This window comes from Camellia sinensis, chromosome 9, assembly GCF_055761805.1.
Source record: "Camellia sinensis isolate YWXY chromosome 9, ASM5576180v1, whole genome shotgun sequence".
NCBI lineage: Eukaryota > Viridiplantae > Streptophyta > Magnoliopsida > Ericales > Theaceae > Camellia > Camellia sinensis.
Genome location: NC_138969.1, coordinates 24,269,534 through 24,291,028, shown reverse-complemented (window position 1 = coordinate 24,291,028; position 21,495 = coordinate 24,269,534). Strand labels below are relative to the sequence as shown.

Sequence of the window (21,495 nt, the reverse complement as noted above, 5' to 3'; positions counted from 1 at the left end):
CCCAACATGAACAACAAATGGTTTATGATATTATACCAACATCAACAAAAACAAAATAACTCAGTTGAAATAGCAGAATATTGAACATCTGATATTATACCATCATGATAACTAGCAGCCTGACTAATGAAGTTTGAACAAGCATACCCAGTCTGAAAAGCAGGGCCATATAATTCTATCAAAAAAAAAAAAAACAGTATACAACTCTAGTCCAGGAAAAGGCACCTACAGCATGGGGACACTCAATTGTCTAAGGTTTCACCATGGTGAAGTTCTTTCTGTATCTAATATACATACAGACAGGTAGACTTTTGTTTACAAATATCTAAGCAATTACTGAACTCTAATAAATAAATTAGTAGAACTACCAGCTTGGAATTGGAACAATACTAAGAGAAGGAAATATATGAAATGGACTCTAAGTTCAATTCTCATGGGAGGCCAAAGATTGTCTACGGAAAGAGTTAATGCAGCTGATATTGTGATATTAATCAGTAATTTTAGTGTTCCAACAGGGTTAAGAGTGGCAGAAGCTGCCATTTCAAATCACCAAGCATGATATTTTTCTGACTCTGTGCCTATATAAGTTGAACCTCCATTCTTTGTTGTTCCTGATCACTTTTCATTAATTTAAATTTAGGGACGATGTTGATTTGAATTGTAGGCAGAATTTATTCCCGAGTGCAGAGCCGTGGTTTTTCCTATGGTGAAACATCCATTTGTGGTGGTTTTTTGGTTGCTGAACTTCCTAAGATGGAATTTGAAAGGGAAGAGCATGATATAAAACACTGCCCTTTGCCTGAGGAATCTTATGCTTTGCCTCCATATATGGATATGAAATCATGGGAAGTTCAAGCATTCAAGGATAACCAATTGGAAATGTACAGGTTCACTGCTGAGCAGAGATTAAATGCTATAAACATTTCTCGGTCTCTTGCAATGGCATATGTTATGGATCAGGTGGATTACAGTTCTTTTTCAGCACGTCTATGTTATGGATCAGGTGGGCTCAGGAGTTCAAAAAAGTAACATTTTGTTTCCATCTTTAATGAAGTAGCTTATATAACCTAACTACAGTTTGATCCGAAACTGATTTTCATTTGTACTATTAATAATTCTTAGACTGGACCTCAACCTCAACAACAAGAAGAAGGTTTTCAGAATGCTCATACCCTTTTCAGTATATATCAACAACAACAACAACAACATATTATTATTATTATTTTATTTTATTTTATTTTTTGCTTCAAAAGAAAATTAAATAGAATCCCTAAATCAATCTCTAAGTCATATATACACACAAACCCTAAATCAATTTCTAAATTACATATAAGTTATACTGTTATATATACAAACCCTAATTAATTTCTATATTACAAATCCTAAATCAGACCACTAAGTTATACTGTTACTAGCGTATGCCCGTGCCTAAAGGCACGGTGTAAATAATATTAGGATTATAATATAATTGTAATCGCAACACTATTTAAATTTAAGATTAAATGCAATTATAAAAATATATTTGATATTCGAATAATTAAAAGTTGCTCCTCATAACTTGATTGGACTCTATTGCCTAAAGGGAATCATAGTTTAACCAATTTCATAGGCCAATGTAATTAATTGCATGCTTCCGACATATTAAGGAAATAAGAGTGCATACTTCTCTGCTGAAGAGCATTCAGTGAACTCACAGTCATATTATTTTGAACCTCCATCTCCAATTAGGATATTTTCACAACTCCTGCGGACAGGCAATGCTTGCTTTTTCTAAAGCAAAGCAAGGTACAACAGCCTAATGCACCTGGCAAAATCCACCATTTGATTTGGCACCATTCCCCCACCCCCCCCCCCCCCCAAAAAAAAAATTAACATTGATTAAAAAAAAAGTATAGAATTTTAGACTAAAAGTCAAGAGTAAAGCAGATAAACATGAGCAATAATTATCTTCGCTTAGACAAATTAATCATCTACCCAGAAACCTAATCAAACCAAACTAAGCCTTATGTTACAATCAATTGGGATTGGCTACGTGAATCAATTTCGTTTTTTCCATCCTGCTCTGTCAAGTTATAATTTAATTTACAACCCCAAGTGACCAGTTCATCTTCTTCAAATGATACATTGACACTGCATCATCAGAGCAACGATACTACAGCAAAGGACTCTAAAACCCATAAAATTAATCTCAACCCATTAGTGACTAAACAAAGAAGAATCCATATCATGTCACGCACCCAAGAAATCTCGATAAATAAATGAGTAATATTGTCAACACAACGCAGGTATTCAACCCAAAGGCACAACAAATCACTAAAAATAAAGGGGGATGTGCAGAAAGGCTAAATAAAATTACCCCTCTCTAAAACAATTAAGCCTTTAAATGAATTGGTCCCAAATAACTTCACATGGTATCATAGCAGACAATATTTAGTTTTAATTGATTAAATGTTATGATATACTACATTGATTAAATGTTTAATAATATCTCAATACCTAACGTTTAATTTATAACACATGGGTGAAACTAGAACGGATAATATTGCCACTTTTGCTGCAGCAACTGCACTTCAGAAATTTTTGGAACTCCAAAAGATCAACTTGGATTGTTCTTCTCGGGTCTCCTATCAAAGCCTAATATAGTGACATGTTATATAAAGAGCATAATAAAATGGAGCTTAAGAATTTATAACATGTCATTGGAGTTTGGACTACAGCATTGTTTAAATGAACTTTGTTTTGAGAAAGAGGATATATGAACTTTATTAACATTGTTTAAATGAGAACTTTATTTAGATTCTGGAAGTAAAAGAAGGAATAAATGACCAAACCTTTGAGCCTTGAACCCTTTCATAACTTCAAGAAACTCATCATATTTAGCCCTTTTATCTTGAAATATGTCCTTAACTGCCTTGAGATATGCCAATGCATCATTGGTAGTTAGTTTCTGTGTGCTCGCTCCACCCATCATCTGGGATTGCCCAGAGCTTCATTACCCACACCAAATAAAAAATAAAAAAAAATCAATATACTAATTTAATCAGGTGAGAGCTTTCATTAAACATTAAACTTAGGTCAAAGTATATTCTTTCAACAAAGATGGTCTTAATTCCTATTTTTAGCTTCAACCCTAGATATATAATCAAACTTCAGACATATTTTATAAAGAAAAATTCAACAAAAATCAGATCTTTGTTCTCCTTGAAGGAACAACATACTGAGTAAAAGAATGAAAAACAAAAATACTGAAGTTTAAAATCCGAAGCCAAACAAAATACCTCATCAGTAAATAACTAACAGACTCGCACTCAACAATTTCAAACATGATTCACCAAATTTTCAGAAATTTTACTTGCTTATAATTTCTTATTAAATAAAGAAGCACTCATAATTACAGCTTACAATATCACAATATTAGAAAAATGAGAGTTAAAAAAAAACAAACTAAGAGAGAGATAGAGAAAGGACTCACGGTTCGGCGCGAGAGGAGACGATGGGGCGTTTGAGTTGAGAAGCCATGTACATATCATCTCTAGCCCTCTTCATCTTTGTAATCAAAACTCTCAATCTTCAAAAAAAACTCTGATGGAATGCCACATATTGAATAATCGAAGTGCTTAAGTATAACATTATTGTTGATTAAAATATTACAGGGTACCACAAATCATATTATTGGCATCATATCTATAATTTTTCATAGTCAAATTACAGCAATTGATAATGACCTGGTACGACCATTGGTTGCAATGAGGATATTTGGCTGCTCGGAAAATAAATTATACCCTTCTTGGCATGTAGTAAGTTGGAAGGAAAAAGAGAAAAAGAAAACTAAGAAATAGTTTCAAAATCTGATAAAACTCATCCCAAACCTAGATGAAAACGACAGGGGAAAATGGAAATTTACAACCAGTAAAAAGGTCCAACTAAATGTTCAGGCCCAATTTAATATAGGACCTGAATAAAGAAAAATAATTGAAATGTTAGCATGCAATTCAACATCATCTTAGTCCTATATATATATATATAAATGCATAAAATACATCCATAAAATACACACAAATCTATATATATATATCAGTTCATCAAAGCCCACACAAATGCATATATAGTCAAGATTTTGAAGAACCTCACCAATTTGCTATGTATGAGTGATGTGAAATTTTATAAAAGTGTTCCTAACTATTTTCTAATTATATTTTTGGTAATAACAGCCGCATGCATCCACATACATTCACTTCAACTTGCCTCACTCAAAAATTTAAAATTACACATCACAAACAAGAAGAAACGAAATTTAGCATATATTCTAAAAGAAACTATTTAACATTGATTTTTTTTTTAATTTTGTTAAAGAATATATTGTATAAATTGATAAAATGTTTAACTATTGTTTTTTTTTTTAAATTGTATTAAAGACTCCTATATATAAATCCACAACAATTGACAAATTAATGTTTATAAATTATAAATCCAGAATGGTACACCAAAAGTTAGTGGTATGCTCATGATAACTAACTGATACACAGCTACTTCACCTAAAATTCCGATCGAATATGAGAAACTTAACCTTCTAGGTTGGAGAAAATTCGGAAGAGACATACAAAAAAAAAAATGTAGCTCAGATTTTGACCTACATAACTCTAGGAACATCTTTTGATTCCAGATGATAACCAACAAAAATGTAAACTTGAAAGAAGCTTTGCATGCCGTCAACATCAAGAACATCAATGCATTAATGAAATAAAATTTGACAGCAGAAGAAATACACATACAAGAATGATTTAGACAGACATACACGCAGACACAACTATGTTTCCCTTGCTTCTAACAAAATTCATCTGTGCAATGATAGGGAAAATGACCCTAAGCCTTCAGTGGCACACACTGTTGAGCATGCAGTTCAGTGCATCCTATCAATGGAATTTTATCATATGTTATATATGAATATTTCATTCAGAGATTTAACATCACTTCTTAAAATCTAAAGGAGTAAGGATTAATATGTATAAATCTCTCTTGTTTTTCTTTATCATTAAATCCCAAGTTACTTTCATCAAACTTGTAAGGTGTTTCATAGTGATGGATGAGTGTGTTCCCCAAGTGTCCAAAGCGTGTCCAACTATCTGTATCTAAAAAAATTTAAATAATAATAATAATATAACATGTTTGGACACGTGTCCAACATGTATTCAACACAGGCACAGCACTTTTTTAGATGTATTTGTGCTTCTTAGATCACCCAAAACAGTAAAGTAAATAGAAGGGAAAGGTTGAGATTTTGTTTGCTTCATCATTAAGCCACCTGTCAAGCTGTCAAAGAAAAAGATATAAATTTTTCACCCAAAAAAAAAACACTTTTCAGATCATTTACTAATTACAGGAAACATATTGCAAATGCAAGTAAAGCACTATGTTTCATAACGGGCTTTGTGAAGTTCGAAAAAGGGTCAGGAATCACCCTTCAAAAGCATACCCAGCGGTTAACAGCAAATTTATGTATTGCAAAAGAAAATTGTTTAGTTTGATATTGAATCCTATTTTGAAAATAACAATATCTTCCACTTTAGTTGTGTTTCTCATGGCATAATCCTTTCTTTTCTTTTACTTCTTAACTTCCAAGTCCCTAGCTAGTAGCTAGTAGCTACTATACGTCGGTTATAAAGTTTAATTAAAAGAATTCTAAAGAGTGTTTTTTATGCTTCCTTACTTCCTGCATGATTCTTCTTATTATGCTCACCTTGTGAAGACAAATGCTGGCCCAAGTTTAACTCCCTTTGATGCAGTAAATTTGAATCGGTTAAAGATCAGCCACCTGGATAGAATGGGAATTCCTTGTTCTATTTGCAGACTAAACTGCATATAAAACAAATTTGAAGTAAAAAATATAGCACTTTTAAGTTTTTGAATCACATTGGCAATAACAATATTTAGTTTTAGTTTGGTAATTAAAGATATATTACTCGACTGAAACTACAATCATTTGCCTTTGCAAATTGAGACTCCTGCTTCAGTACTACCATATTGTCCTCATAACTGCCACTGTACAACAGGTAATTCACAGAGAAGTTTCAATCAGTTTGTCAGTTAACTATGAATTTGTGGGTGAATGTAAAGCATATAACTTTCAATTGTTTGAGGTTTATGTGTCATGCATATATATTGACAACTACAAGTACTTGAAGAAATTGTTCATACACGAATGAAGAAATTGAAATTAATATCTGAATGGCTAGCAGATGGGAACGATTACGACCAAATGATGTTAACAAACTGTTCCATTTTGAACTCAAAATTATATAGATAATGAAAATTACAAAAGGAATAGAGGAGGAGCGAAAAGGGGGCCTCGTAATTACTGGGGTGGAAATGTTAGGGATATCATTATCTAATATCAGCCATGTGCATCCAATTCAATTCAAGTTAAATTCGATAATATGTTCTAAAAGCCTCTCTTGCCTTTAACCAAAACCCAAGTTTTTTTTTTCTCTGTTTGTGTTTTCTATGATTATTATTATTTATTACTTTTCTATAGTTTTTAAATTTCATGCAAAGGACTTTTTTTTTCTTTTCGTATTCATATTGCAAAAGCTTGGAGCATTCTTTGTATCACATAATTAGTATGAAATCCCGTAGGCCTCAAAAACTAGAGAAAAAAGGCAAGTTGGGTTCCATGTGAGCAGAACTCATAGGCATGTTGTTTCCAACAAAACAATCACCTTACCAAATAAAATTATAATAATTTTAACAACAATTAAAATGAACAATTTTTTTTTAGGAAGGTAGGTCAGCAGATAATGTGGCCTGTAGTATATGCTTCTCAAATTCATTGTACTATGCTAAAAATTATTATGCTGCTGCATATGGAGAGGTTATAGTATCTTCGACTATTCTCAAATATTATTGTGCTGCTGCACATGGTGGTTCACTAAGAAATGCAAAACATACGTGTAAAGATGTTCTTTTTCCCCTAATTTGATCACAAATCTATGGAACACGCCAAAAGATTTTATCAACAAAACAATTTGCAGAGTCTTAAAAACTAGTGTTGGACTCATGCAATGCATTGGATAATTAATTTTAAGCAGGCATTTCTTGCTAAATATATATTATAATACATTTAAGACAAACACATAAAGTGCACAGTTAAGACTAGTACCAGTAACCCAAGAAACCCACATTGAGGACGACTATATCATACTTACATTTGAGCAGAAATGGAGAGAAAATTTAGGGCAAAGATGAACTGTCCATCTTCTGATTTCGTTTCTGACGCGTTAATGCGCCTCGCCACCTGGTCTTTCTCATCACAATCAACCCGTTTGAGATCGCCGTTCTGACGAGTCCGACGATAGTCCTTTGTAGACAAAGGTTCTAAAACAGTTGAGGGGAGTGTAGGGTCTGGATTTGAACATATGGCTTGTAGAGGGATTGGAGAAGATCGAAGGTAGGGTTAGGGCTTTGGATCCGACGACGAGAGTGGAGAAGACGATGTAGACGACCGGCGAAGAGAATAGGAGAAGAGAGAGAGGGCGGTGAGGGAGGAGGTGTGGCGGCGGCAGCGGTGGTCGCCGGTGGTGGTACCAGAGGCGACGACGTAGGAGGCGGAAGAGATAAAAGAGAGAGGAGAGTGAGAGGGAGTGTTAGGTTAGGTATTGGGGATTTGAGATGGTGACAAACAAAAGAGAGGGGGAATTCATGCGCGGGAAAAAAGAATAAATAAATTTTCTTTGTTTTTTTTTTCTTTTTTTTTTTTGTAGTTAATGATTTTTATTTTTATTTTTTTTAGGTTACTAAAGTTAAAAATTTATTTGTTTCATTTTTATTTTATTGAAAAAAAATTATTCTTTTTTTATTTGGTAAAATAGGGGTAAAAGTATAAATCTAGATACATTTAAAAGTATAAAATTTAGATGCATTTAAAAGTATAAATCTCATTAAAAAAATAAAATTACACCAAATATAAAAAAAAAAAAAACATTTATTTTTTTATTTTTTGTATTCATAGATATTTTTCCCTCTCTAACTTTTAGTAATGGGAGAGGCCCACAATATTTTTTTTTTTTTTTGTAGTCTAAGGTCCCTCACTCACACCCATATATATAACACATTCTCTCATTCTCTCTCCTTTCTTTTCTTGCACCAAACAACTCTTCTCTCTTTGCTCTTCATTCGCAACATTGTTCAGAGCTTCATTAGCATTGACTACGATGGAGGAATTTGCATAAACAACATTTATAAAGCTTTGCAAATGAAGATCATCAATTTATATGAAGATTCCTGATAGTGCTTTATACAGCAAGATTTACATGAAGTAGAGCACTAGTCCTCATTGTTATTCCTCCGATCACTAGTCCTCCAATGAAGATTCCTCCGTCGACAAATATGAATTCGTTTAGTAACTTGCTACTGTGGATCTTCGACGAGGCTGCATCTGAAGGGTTCAACTAATTTCTTTCGATGTTTAGAGACGTGCGAGATCAAGATGCCCAATAAAATTTCTCTATGATGTGTCCAGAGAAATTTGTGATGTGTAAACAGAAGTTGTGGTAGTGGTAGAGGAGATGGAGTAGCGATGGTGGAGGAGAGGTAATGGTAGTAGTAGTGGCAGTAGTGGTGGTGGTGGTAGTGGAGTGGTGCTGATGGTGGTAGTAATGATAGTCGTAGAGGTGGAGTGGCAACAGTGGTAGTAGTGGTGGTAGTGGAATGACATTTGCAGTAGTGGTGAAGGTGGTAGACGAGATGTGTGGTGAGAAAGAGATGAGTGAGAGACAGATAGAGAAGATAAACAAAGACAGAAACAGAGACAAAGTGATAAGCGAGAGAGACAAAGTGGTCGCTAAAAGTGCATTTTCTTGTATTGGATCGATAAGTCCAGAGGGAGCTTGGTAAAAACCTTAAAGAATGGAGGAAGAAAGTGAGCAAGGCGAACAAACGAACATATATTTGCAATTGATCAAACAAACATAAATATGAAGTACCAACACAAAATACTCTTCGAAATGCATGAGGGCTTAGGGGCAAAACTTGGAGAGTCCTAAATTTTGAGAGGGAATTTCAAATTAAAGTAAAATTTTGGTAATTACACACATTATAGGATTAATTAGACAATAAATTAATTAAGAAAATTAAATTATCATTAGCTAACTTAAATGATAGTGACAATCACTTGTTTTCCAACGAATCCATTGATGACATCTCTCTTTAACTCATAAGTTTTCCATTTACTCGTTACTTCATCTTTACCTTTAAGTTTGTAATTTTTATTTCTTTAGTAGAAATTTCACTTTTTCAATAATTTCACCTAAATAATAAGGTTAAATTTCACTATTTAAAGATAATGAAATTTCACTACTTAAAATGATGGTATGTTTTATGATAACGATGACAAGGATTATAAAGGTGGTGGTAATAACAACGGTGGCTTAATGGCTACAACTAAATTTGAAGAATCAGGAAAGGAAGACCTACCACATACCTTGGAGCATTGTGTTCTTATACACTGTTTGGGCAATCTAGAAAGATAGAAACAATGTGGTCTTCAGACAAGATGATGGAAATGTCCACGAAATTATTAGATCCATTCAACACCAAGCCACAGAGACATATGAGGCATTCCAAACTGATCACTTTACAGGCCAACCTCTAACTAATTGGGTTTTGCCTTTTGCAGGGGAAATTAAACTCAACGCTGACGGTTGTTCAAAAGGCAATCCGAGCCCTGCTGGATATGGAGGCCTTTTCAAGGATGAAAGAGGAGCTTGGCTTCATGGATATCATGGAAAATTGGAGAAAGCAACTAGCATGCAGGCTGAGCTCTGGGCAGTTTATCGAGGCCTCACCACAATGCTTGAGAAGGGAATGAAGGACATATGCATTGAGACAGACTCAGAACAAGTTGTTAAACTCATCAAGGATTCACCATCTCAGCACTTTCAGTATAGGGCTCTGCTTGAAGATGCTAAGTTTCTAATGCAAAGATACAACTGCACAATAGCTCATATACGTAGAGAGGGAAACAAGAGTGCGGATGGTTTGGCAAATATGGGTGTAAATCACCAAGTCCTTTTTGTGTTTCTTAATGATCCCCCCACTGAGATTGCAAATATGCTTGTTGCAGACATCATTGGGGCTTCTTCTTCTCCTTCTACTATGTAAGGCAGCTTTGCCTATTTCTCTATTTTGTCTGTTATCTCATTTTCTTATGAATCAAAATAAATAAATAAATAAAAATAACAATGGTGGCTTCATAATGGTGGCGGTGGTGGTGCTAACAGTGACAGTGACGGTGATGATGGTTGCAGCAACATTAGTGATGATTGTAGCAATTGTGAGGTTATAATGATGTATGTTGATGCTTGTGTATAAATATTTACAAATTCAATTAGCATTAAATAATTATGTAATTTTATGTGAGAAATTCATCATAATTTAAATGACTTTTATCCTACAAACTCAATTATAATTGGATTCAAATGGATTGGACAAAGGGTACCGCCTCTTACGCTAACACCACAAAATTATGATAATAAATTTTAAATAATATATACTTTGCAAAAAAATATAAAAATTATCATTTAGAATTTTCTTGACACTATGAATTATCTTCAAACTAGTTACGCACTATAAGAAATTGCACATTTGAAAACTAAATTTTTAATTGTTAAAAATCATTTTTAGTCGACGAATGTAATTCCTAATTAAATTATCACCCAATTGGTCATTGACTAATTGTCGGGAAAAGTATTGGTGACTAAAATTATTTTAGTAGCCAAAGAATACCATTTGTCGACTAATAATTTAGTCGCCATAATTTTGTTTATAAATTTAATTTGAACTTTAATCGACTAAATTTTTAGTCGTAGATAAGTTTTATGACTACTATGTTTTATTTAGTGATTAAAATATAGTCGCCAATTCTTTTTTCCATTATCAGCGACAAATTAATTTTGTAGCCAAACATCTAATTGACTCCTTTAGCTAGCAACCAAGCTTTTTTGTAGGCAACAAAATTGTAGCTTTTTTGGTGACTTAGAATGTTTAGTCATAAAAAATATCGACAATTTTTTTGGCGATTAAATTTTTAGTAGGCAAAAACTTCAAATTTTTTGGGCTACTAAATATTTAGTCACCCAAAAAAAATTATTTTTCATCTTATTTTTATTTTTTACTACAAATAATTTAGACACCAAAAATATTTTCTTTATTTTGGCTATCAAATATTTAATCGCGCAAAAGCCTTTATTTCTTTTTGGCTACGAATTGGTTAGTTGCCAACAACTTCACTTCTTTTTAGCTACTAAATGTTTATTCATCAAAAACTTTCTTTACTTTTTTTATTTTTAATTTTATCTTTATACACACACACACACATATATATATATATATATATTTATTTATTTATTTCGCCACAACCTGTATTTATTCTGTGCAACCTGTACCTTGTATATAAAGAAAATAATAACAATCCAAGAAAATTTAACTTTTAGCATCAAATTCGAAATATAATAGAAATTCCATACGAATCAAGCATAATCCAACCTAAAATAATAATTTTATACAAAACAGAGGATTATACAAAAATCATGTCTACCGTACACAAAACAAAAATAATATCCACAATACCATGTCAAATGATAATCTATACCATGCCAAAAGTAATATGTTCTATGCCAAAAGCAATTTGTACCATGCCAATAGTTATCTGTATGAATAATAGTAATCCAAAAAAAAAAAAAACGAAGGACAACATAATAACGGATTATAAAAAAAACAATGTCCTCCGTACAAAAATAAAGAATATCCACTTTTTCATGCCAAAAACCATCTGTAAAAATAAAATTAACCATTAGTATTGATTGAATAACATCATCATTTCAAATTATAAAAGAAAATTATATAAAACTCGAATGTATATTATCTTTTCAAAATTGTATAATTATAGCCGTAATCATATGTTGCATGTCCAAACAAGTTTCTGCCAAGTTTTTCCCTCCCGAAATGCAATTTTTCAGTTAAGTTTAAGGCAATTTTTGGCCACGGTTTAGTATTTGTTACAACTGATGAATCCTTTTGCGACGGATAATTTGTTTCTGTTGCTAATGATAACGCCTTTTTCTCATTTATCAGCAACGGTCATTTTCTGTCCCAACAAATACTATTAGCGATGAATTATTTTATCCATCTGAAATGTGTAGCTTTTGCGACGAAAATCAAGGCGTCGCAAAAAGTTATACTTGGTTTTACGACAATTTTTAAACCGTTGCAAAAAATTCCGTGTCTAAAGCTCCTTTTTCTAGTTGTGGTAATATTAAGATATTTTCTTCACTTAAAATATTATTCATGTGACAAATATTATTATAAAAATAATAATTAAAAAAAAAGGCTTACATTATCACCTAGAGATAATGTACACCATTAATTTTTGTTGGTGTAGTAACTAACTCAAAGATGGAATTTCCATTGGATTTCCTGAAATCTGGAAACCTAGAGGAGCTATTTGTGAAATATACGAACCTCCAAGACCCTGCATCTCACATGGCCAAACAAGTATATAATAAGATCCAGAATAAGTACCAAGTAAATAGGGTTTATAAAGTACCAAGCAAAGAGCATGTATTATAAGGGCAGTACCATACTGGTATCATACTACCCAGACAGTTGTGCGGGTTTAAAATCTTGGTGTGTGGTTTGGATGAAGGGCTGTTGCTGTTCAAGGCAAGGTGTGGCAATGTAGCTCAAGGCTAATTCTGCTCTATCTGTTCTGTTTTGGTGGTTCAAGGGCTGCTGTTCTGCTTTGGTGTTTCGAAGGGTTGGTGCAGGGTCTGATCTGATTGATGCCTAAAGGAGTGCTGTGTTGTTTGTTCTGGTTTTGGTGCTATAGTGCCTAACATATCTGGAAAGTGATTGTCTAGAATCTGCTGTAGCTAAGCTCTTTGCATCTGCCAAGAGAAGAGGAATGTTAGTGAATATGGTGCTTTTAGTTGCTGCTTGCAGAACTTGCCACCTGAAGGAGAGATTCAGGCTACTACTACTTCCTTTCAGGTCCAGAAGCTTCTGGTTTCTGGGAGAATAAGAGAGGCTTTACAATGTGCACAAGAAGGTCAATTGTGGGGGCCAGCCCTTGTTCTTGCAGCTCAACTTGGTGATCAGGTTGCTCTGTTTGGTGCCTAAAGGAGTGTGATCTGATTGGTGCTGAAGGGCTGCTGCTGTTCAAGGCAAGGTGTGGCAATGTAGCTCAAGGAAAATTCTGCTCTATCTGTTCTATTTTGGTGCTTCAAGGGCTGCTGTTCTGCTTTGGTGTTTCAAAGGGTTGGTGCAGGGTCTGATCTGATGGGTGCCTAAAGGTGTGCTGTGCTGTTTGTTCTGGTTTTCGTGCTCTCTTGCCTAACATATCTGCTTTTCCAGGTTTTCTTTTCTCTCTGTTTTGTTTGCTCGTTGGTTTCTGACCAACTAGGAGGTTGGAGCTTGATTTAGCTCCAAGCTCCTCTTTATTGATGTAATTTTCCATATTCCATCAATAAAGTCTTCTTTTTGCCGATCAAAAAAAATACTACCCAGACAGTTTCCCACAAGCATACTACAACTCCGACAACGGTTTCCTACCAATCTTGCAGTATCTCATGCACATCATAGACAGATGGCACTTCTCTCCCCAGCCACCAACGCCATTGATTTATTACCAGCACTTAGCAAGTACTCCTATCACCCTCAGCATGACAAGCTCAATTTACCTTGGAGAATAGTTTTGTTCAATCGTTCTATGTGTCAAGTCTGCATGAAACTATGAGGCATGGAAACTTGCCTTCTATGGCTAGGGAAATTGGAGGCCAAATAGTACCAAGCAAGCATCATAGAGGACAAAAGACCTCTCACCTTGGTGATGGGCAGAGATGGACCGACAAAGGGGCTGGTAGGGGCAGTGTAACCCAAACCAAAAAACTCATTAAATATTATAATATGGCCCATGTCCATGTTCATGCTCATGCTTCTTAGCTAACAGTGATGGTAACTCAAAAAAAAAAGCATGCAGCACTAAGCATTGTTGCCCTAGCTCCTTATGGTACCCTCCATACATTGTTTACCCATTTTTAAAGCTCTACCTTCTTCAGCAACGACAAACCCATTCTGCCAAACCTACCCACTTGACCATTCCATATGAAAGACATTGTACACCTACAAGATCCCTCATCCACCTTCACTCATATTCTGTCCTCTGCTGCCCTTTCTTCACCCTCCCAAAAGATTTTTGGCAGCCCATCCTTCAGCTTCTAACCTCCCCACTGAACTCCTTGAGCATTTCCCCCACCACAAGCCAACCACCTCCACCTACATCTCTGGATTCTTAAGCAAACTCTACCTCCCTTTCTCAATAAATGGCCACTTCGAAATATTTCCCTAACATTACTGACAAGGCTTCGGCAAATGATGCATCTGCTGTCCATTACAGGCCACCAGAATGTCCGGAACACTGACCCATCTACAGCTCCCTGTGAGACATCACACATCATCTAGTACAACCATCACAACTCAACCTGTGTTATCTTTATAAAGCAGCTTGCTTGACTATTGTTGTCTTCGAGAACATAGATGGTATTCCCCTGGTCTTTGAAGATACTGTCTTACCGCGCAAATTAAAGAGTTCAACCAACTTCTTTATCAATCAACCAAAAAGGTAAAATCACCTTAAATCAACTAAACTAGATAAATTCCTAGGGAGTTTTTTCTCCAACCAGGAAAGGATTATATCAATCAACATCATCTGCCTAGGTAAACATGATATGGGCTTCTAACATAAAGAAACAGCAAACTTAATAGTGAATTGTGGAGAAAACACCTCAGGGCAAACCAATGCAGATGATCCCACAATGGCAGATCACAAAACCAATTGTATGATGATGACAAAAAACAAAGGAACTAGAAATGGGCTTACTTATTATGAATTAGAAAGAAGAAAAAATGTGAAATTCATTTGATATCTAATCTAGTTATAAGTTTATCTTACAGGAAAAATGTCTGTATCGTATGCCACCCAAAAGAAAATGGCAGTCATCATGGCCAAGTAACTGCCAAGAATGATTCCAGTAGCAAAAATCTCTGACAGCTTCCAGTTGTCTGGCTGAGGAGACGATTTCACCCTATCTTTTGATATTGCCATAATGGTACCTGGCATGCCATAAAGGGAGTTAAGTATTGAGAACCACACACAAAAGCAGTATTTCAAGATAATGAAGAAAATGAGAAGAAATATGCATGCATGTGGTAACTGGAAAAGGGAATGAGTATTTAGTGTAACAAAATACAACCATCATTAAGGATGGCAATGATCAGCACCATAAAGGGTGGGAAATCGAACTTCCATATGAGGGCGAGTAACATAAAACCAAGCTGTCAAAGCAGAGATAAAAGGGAAGTAAGTAAAAGGAAAACTACAAGCCATGAACAAGAGGATCCATCAAATACTTCATAATAATAATATTAAAAGTGAAAATTAAAATTTAAAAGAGGTTTTTCAATGGTCATCCCAAATTAAAATACTTACCACAATACGGATTGTAATAGAAACAGCATATATTTGTACCAATAGCACCCAAGATATAAATAAAATTAGTAACTTGAATAGTCCTAGCAACAGTTGGCTAACAAAGATATGTTTGATACCTATGGCTCAATGCACACTAAAAGACAAATTTTAGAGTGCGTTTATAAAGAAGTGGAGTAGGAATAACATTTCCCTTCTTTTCCTTTTTTTTCAAAAGAAAATAAAGTTAACAAATAAGACACACATCTCCTAGATAATAAAAGGTGTACCATTTCACCATTTGAAAATGTACAGGACTCTCAAATGGCTGCCTCCTTGTCTAGGCCTAGAGCCAGCTCTATTTACCGTGTAATTTTTCATCCTCTGGAAGATAGCTCGACTAGTTAGTACGGCGCTGATGATAACACTAAGTCCAGGTTCAGTCAGGACTATGTCAGAAGCATTGCGAGCAGCATCAGTTGCATCAGCAACAACTATGCCAATGTCAGCCTTTTTAAGGGCAGGAGCATCATTAACTCCATCACTGGTCATTCCGCATATATGTTTTCTAGCTTGCAGACGTTTTACAATCTCATATTTGTGCTCTGTACCAACAAATAAAACATGGCCAATCAAACAAGAATCACAGAAGAAGATCTCGGTGAACATTCAGTGCTGGTAATTCAGTATTCTGTTGTGTATGCAACAATTGAAACGTATTACATAAAAAAAAAAATACCAACAGATTGGTCTTTAGGCCAAGTGGTCTAGCTTCCTCCTTAAAGGAGTGTAAGGTATCAAACCTTTCTCACTTGGAAGCTATGCCTAGGGTCTAGGTTTAGATATAGTTAACCAAAAAGTAGAAAAAATATCTTCGACTTACAGGAGGAATGAAAGATAAAAAAATTAAATAAACATTACCAGGGAAAACTCCAGCAAAACCATCAGCTTTTTCAATCAGCTCGTCAACTGGCAAAGCTGCAATTGACTCATCTTTGTGCTGTCCTAACAAGGCAGATGAAGGATACATATTGGTTCCCATTCCCAATCGCCGTCCTGTTTCCTTTGCTATTGCCAGTTGATCACCTAGTGGAGATTGAAAAGGTCAATGCCAATGGGGAAAAACAAAAATGAAAAAGGCCAATTTCCCATAATTGGAGATAGTGAGAAAGAGATGAAATTTTTAAGAAACAGAATTCTGGAAAAAAAAGAAAAAAGATGCAACAAGACTTTTTTCATGGCATAATGCCATGAACTAAAATAGTAAGCGCCTACACTGACAATAACTTGAACTCTGCAGCCACAAATATCTGGTAGGAGTAAATATCTATCTTTTCATCTCATAATTTTTTTTTTTTGGTAATGATTAAACAGATCCGATTAAAAGCACTGACCGGGAGTATTCAACAGCAAAACAGAAAGAAATATTTATTAAAAAGAATGAAAAAGAAAAAGAATATACACACTAGTGATCATTTTAACATTTACCCCCAGATTCAAAGCCCTTGTAAGAGGCATAACCATGTCATAACCATGTCACATACACACCAGTCAATGTTCATGTCAGAAATTTTCTTCACTTTCTTCTCTTGCACCTGTTGAGCTCAAGAAATAACCATCAAAGACACACAAAACTGTCTCATTCAGATATCTACTACATATTTGAGATATTAATCAGAGTGAAATATGTCAAATAAGTGTAACAACCATTTGTTGAGTGTTGTACACATTCTCTAATATAGACTGTTATATAAAACTAGGGGGTGGTGGAGCTGGCTTTAAAGTTTTTGCCCAAAACATAAATAAAGGCATCATCTTCTATTCAACAGATCAACTTTGATCAACAGAAAATTGGCATTCCTTATCTTTTACTTTTCTGAAATTTTGTAATAAGCTTAAAAAAATATTCACAACTCAATTAAAGCTATATGATAAATTTAAGAAGGAAATCTACGACGAAAAGTGATTTTCATCAATTGTATGAATCTAAAGCAATAAAAGGGAAAAAATAGACATCAAAAAGAAGTATTTTGAGTCATATATATCAAAAAAACTCAAAACTTCGTAGTAAATGAAAAAATAATTGACAGCAATGGAGCCATCACAATTGATCTGATTATCTGCTACTATTTATTACAGTGAGTGGTTTAAATTCAGCCTCAAAATGAGGCTTGGGGTTGATACCTTGGGTTGCCTCAGACAAGGCTTTTTAGATTCTGGAGCATAGTTAATCTACAATTGTATACTCCCTCGTGATTACTTTCAGATATGATTGTCAATTTTTCAAGATTCACAGTGATTATACTTTCTTACACGTAAATCAACAAGTATCACTGGTTCACTACTAGCATGAATCCCTTCTTAACTGAAGCTTCTGATACAATAAAAACAAAACACAAATACGATACATGCATACTTGTCTTAGGAAATTTCAACAAAAAGTAGTAATGAACCTAACTGTTTGAAGGTACATGACAAGAGAGTAATAAAGGAATGCAACCATGATAAGTTCATTAAAAAACAAAAGAAATGAATGGAAATAAATAAAACTTTGGTCAGCTTCCATAAAAATAAAAAGAAAAAGTCATGCCGGGTTGGGACAGGCAGGACAAGTATATCCAGCTGGAGTAGTGTGTGGAGGAAAAACCTTAATATGTGAACCCAAGCAGCTTGTATTTATAATATCTAATATGAACCCAAAAAAATGTAAGTAATTTGGTATAATTCATTCAGCTCTCATTCAAGATAAAAATTGCATGCATGAGGTTTAACAATGTGCAGGATCACATACGCAAGCAACCCAATCAAATAGTTTGAGGATTGGTCCCCTCTTCAATCGCAGGATCACATAGGCAGCATTTAGGAGGCCAATCATACTCTCCATCTATTACCCATTCTGAGTAAGTTTGGACCTATACAGTGACAACAAATACAACATAAGCCCTAGCGTAGCTGTAAATCCTACCATGCAAACAAGAACTCTTGATTAAGCAAACAGCTCCAAGAAAATAAATCATACAACTAAAAAAGAAACTTGTAGTGCATAGGACAGAATAAGTAAAGCAGGTATGGAGCTACCGATTTTCTTTATATGTTCAGTAGCTTTACAATGTTGCTAATTTACCAGTTTCTTAATTTTCTTCGTAACTTTTTTTTTTTGTAGGTATGAAGCTACTGATTTTCTCTCTATTGGATTTTCTTTGACTAATTTGCTTCATTTTCTTTTTGATTTAGGGCACAAGGTCTACACGTACATACTTTTATGGAGGCTGGACTATAAGGATAAGGAAGCAACTGAAATATTTCATGATGGGGTTCAATTATGTGGACAGGATTTTGATGTCACTGAAATTGCTACTCATCCCAGGCACAAAAAGCAGATGAAACCCCATCAAGTTGAGGGCTTCAATTTTCTACTGAGTAACTTGGTTGCAGAGAATCCAGGTGGCTACATCATGGCCCACGCTCCAGGCTCTGGAAAAGCTTTCATGACAATTAGTTTTATGCAGAGTTTTTTGGCCAAGTATCCCCATGCTAGACCACTGGTAGTGTTGCCAAGAGGCATTCTGGCTACATGGAAGAAAGAGTTTTTGAGATAGCAAGTTGAGGACATTGCACTATGTGACTTCTACTTTGTAAAAGCGGATAATCGAGCACAGCGGCTTGAGGTGAGGTTTGGTGGTGACTGTTCTATGTGTGTAAGAGAGAACAGAGAAGAAAGTGTTTGTGTGAAACAGAGAAGAGGGGCATGCGGTAATAAAATTTCTCACCCTTTAGCAACTAAATTATTATTTCTCAACAAATATTAATCAATAATGACTAATCTTTTGTAGTCAAAAACATAATTTCGCTACTAATTTTTTTTGCCGTCGGCAAAAATTGAACATAAAACGACTAAATTTTTTTAGTCACCAAAAGTTTACACCTTCTGTGAAATACTTTCTTTGGACAAATCCTCCACTCGAGTTTTGATGTATTTATCTTCCATATGCCCAAAGACTTTACATTTTGAGCACTTGGATGGAGTCCACAGGTATTCAACCCCAATCCCAACACTCTGATCTTCACATTTGATTAGAAAATCAGTAGGAAGAGAATCCAATCCTATTTCCACACATATTTTAGCAAATGAAATTCTAGCACTAGAAATACTACTAAGCCTATCATCATCCCAAAATTCTAAAGGAATGTTAAACAACTTAATCCAAATCAAAATTCTATCAAGCCTCTCCTTAGATAATTTCATCATATTGTGCCACTTTTTCAGTACAAGAAAGTGCCCCCCAAAAAACCAGGGTCCATCCTTAACAACATTAGTACTACTTTCCACACAATCAAATAAGAAAAATATAAAACTGGTGGTAGTAGACAGTACCTCCCTCAATCCCTTGTTCTTCCAAAGATTAAAAGCATAGTTCCTCACATGGTTAAAAATAACTAACTACATCCATGTAACTGAGGCATAGAGATAAATTGCAAATGGTTAGAAATAGATTATACCACATGTAACTAATCCATCAGGCTTCAATCAGAATTCCTTGTGAAGAAAGACAAGAAGAATAAACTTCTAGTATCTTTGATTAGGGAAAAAACAAACAAAAATCTTAAAAGTTATAGTACATTCATCAGTTGACATATATACTTAATGTGGGAATTGAAAATATCCTACACCATCTAGGTTGTACAATACATTCATCAATTGCACCACATGCACATATAAATGGATTTGTTAAATAATAATCTAGTTAACAAACACTTGGACTAAGTTGCCAACGCAAAAAAGAAAAACACTAAAAAAAATCTAATAATGAGTGAAAAATGATACCGCAGCTACGCTGGTTGCATTATCTTAATAAACAAACTAAAAGTTTGAGTCTCTCTTCCTTACCTAACAAAAACATGACAAAGGAAAAGAAAATACGATCAAAACATTTTATAAAAAGAAAAAAGAAAAAGAAAAAAGAAAAAAATGAAGCAAGAAGAGAATAGAGACAGAGGACAGTATATCATGCAACACTAAACTCAGGCTGCTATCCAGCTCAATTCCGCAAGGTTTAGTTTGGAAAGCAAAGAGCATGCAGGTCGGGCCTCCACCAAGGAAACATAGCCACTATAGCACTTGTTTATCTATCCTAATAGATGTCCTTATCAAAAAATAAAAAAAATAAAAAATTGAATTTCATTAAGGCAGTGTCATCTTACGAAGTGAACAACCTCAACCTCATCATAGGGCACAATCAATGTCAGAAACTATCAAGTTGTCCTAGATACAGTTTAATTTATGAATTCAATTTTATCTTTCATTTTGGAATGGCTTCCCAAAAATAAAAGTAGAGGTGGAGATTATAAAATGCTAGTGGATGAAGTCAAAGCAACCTAACAAAGTGTGAAAACCCACATGCACTTGCTTAGGGCTTTATTTTTCTAGTCAAAAAGTCTTATTCAAACTCGAAAACTAAAGCCATAGTTGTGTAAGTATCAATGCACCTTCCCTATTAACATCCACCCAATCCTAGCTTCATCAAATTAACCTCATAAACCCTAGCTTCATCAATTAATAGCTTTCAAAACTCAAAATTATACAAAATTAAAAAACCAAAATCAAATCCCTAGAAACTTTTGTGTTCTATACCAAACACTTGAAAAAACATACACACAAAATCAACTTACAAAACCTAAAGAAACAGAACAAGAACACTCCAGATTTATAGATTAATAAATAAGCATCAATCGACCAAAATATAAATTAAAATTAAACTCTTAACAGCAATCAAAATAATAAAAATCGAACAAATTTGAATGAATCAACGAGAACTCTTCTCACGCACAGATAATCAGTGTGATCTTGAAAGCATCTTCGATGACATCGAAAATGTACAATAACAGAGATTGGGAACAAAGCTCTATTCGTTATGTGAGAGAGAGAGAGAGAGAGAGAGAGAGATTTACAATTCGCACCTCCAGAAGATCGTCGACTG

At 34.4% G+C, this 21,495-nt stretch overlaps 2 long non-coding RNA genes across 2 annotated transcripts; both read right to left on the bottom strand.

Moving 5' to 3' along the window:
• Positions 1 to 5,586: 5,586 nt before the first annotated feature.
• On the bottom strand, positions 5,587 to 7,430 carry LOC145799051 (uncharacterized). The gene is made up of 3 exons (XR_014341048.1): positions 7,203 to 7,430; positions 5,961 to 6,039; positions 5,587 to 5,853 (listed from the first exon to the last, which is right to left on the bottom strand). It is a non-coding gene; the product is annotated as an uncharacterized LOC145799051 (long non-coding RNA).
• A 7,715-nt stretch (positions 7,431 to 15,145) lies between these two features.
• On the bottom strand, positions 15,146 to 18,471 carry LOC145798503 (uncharacterized). The gene is made up of 3 exons (XR_014339453.1): positions 18,309 to 18,471; positions 17,006 to 17,112; positions 15,146 to 16,603 (listed from the first exon to the last, which is right to left on the bottom strand). It is a non-coding gene; the product is annotated as an uncharacterized LOC145798503 (long non-coding RNA).
• Between the last annotated feature and the right edge of the window lie 3,024 nt (positions 18,472 to 21,495).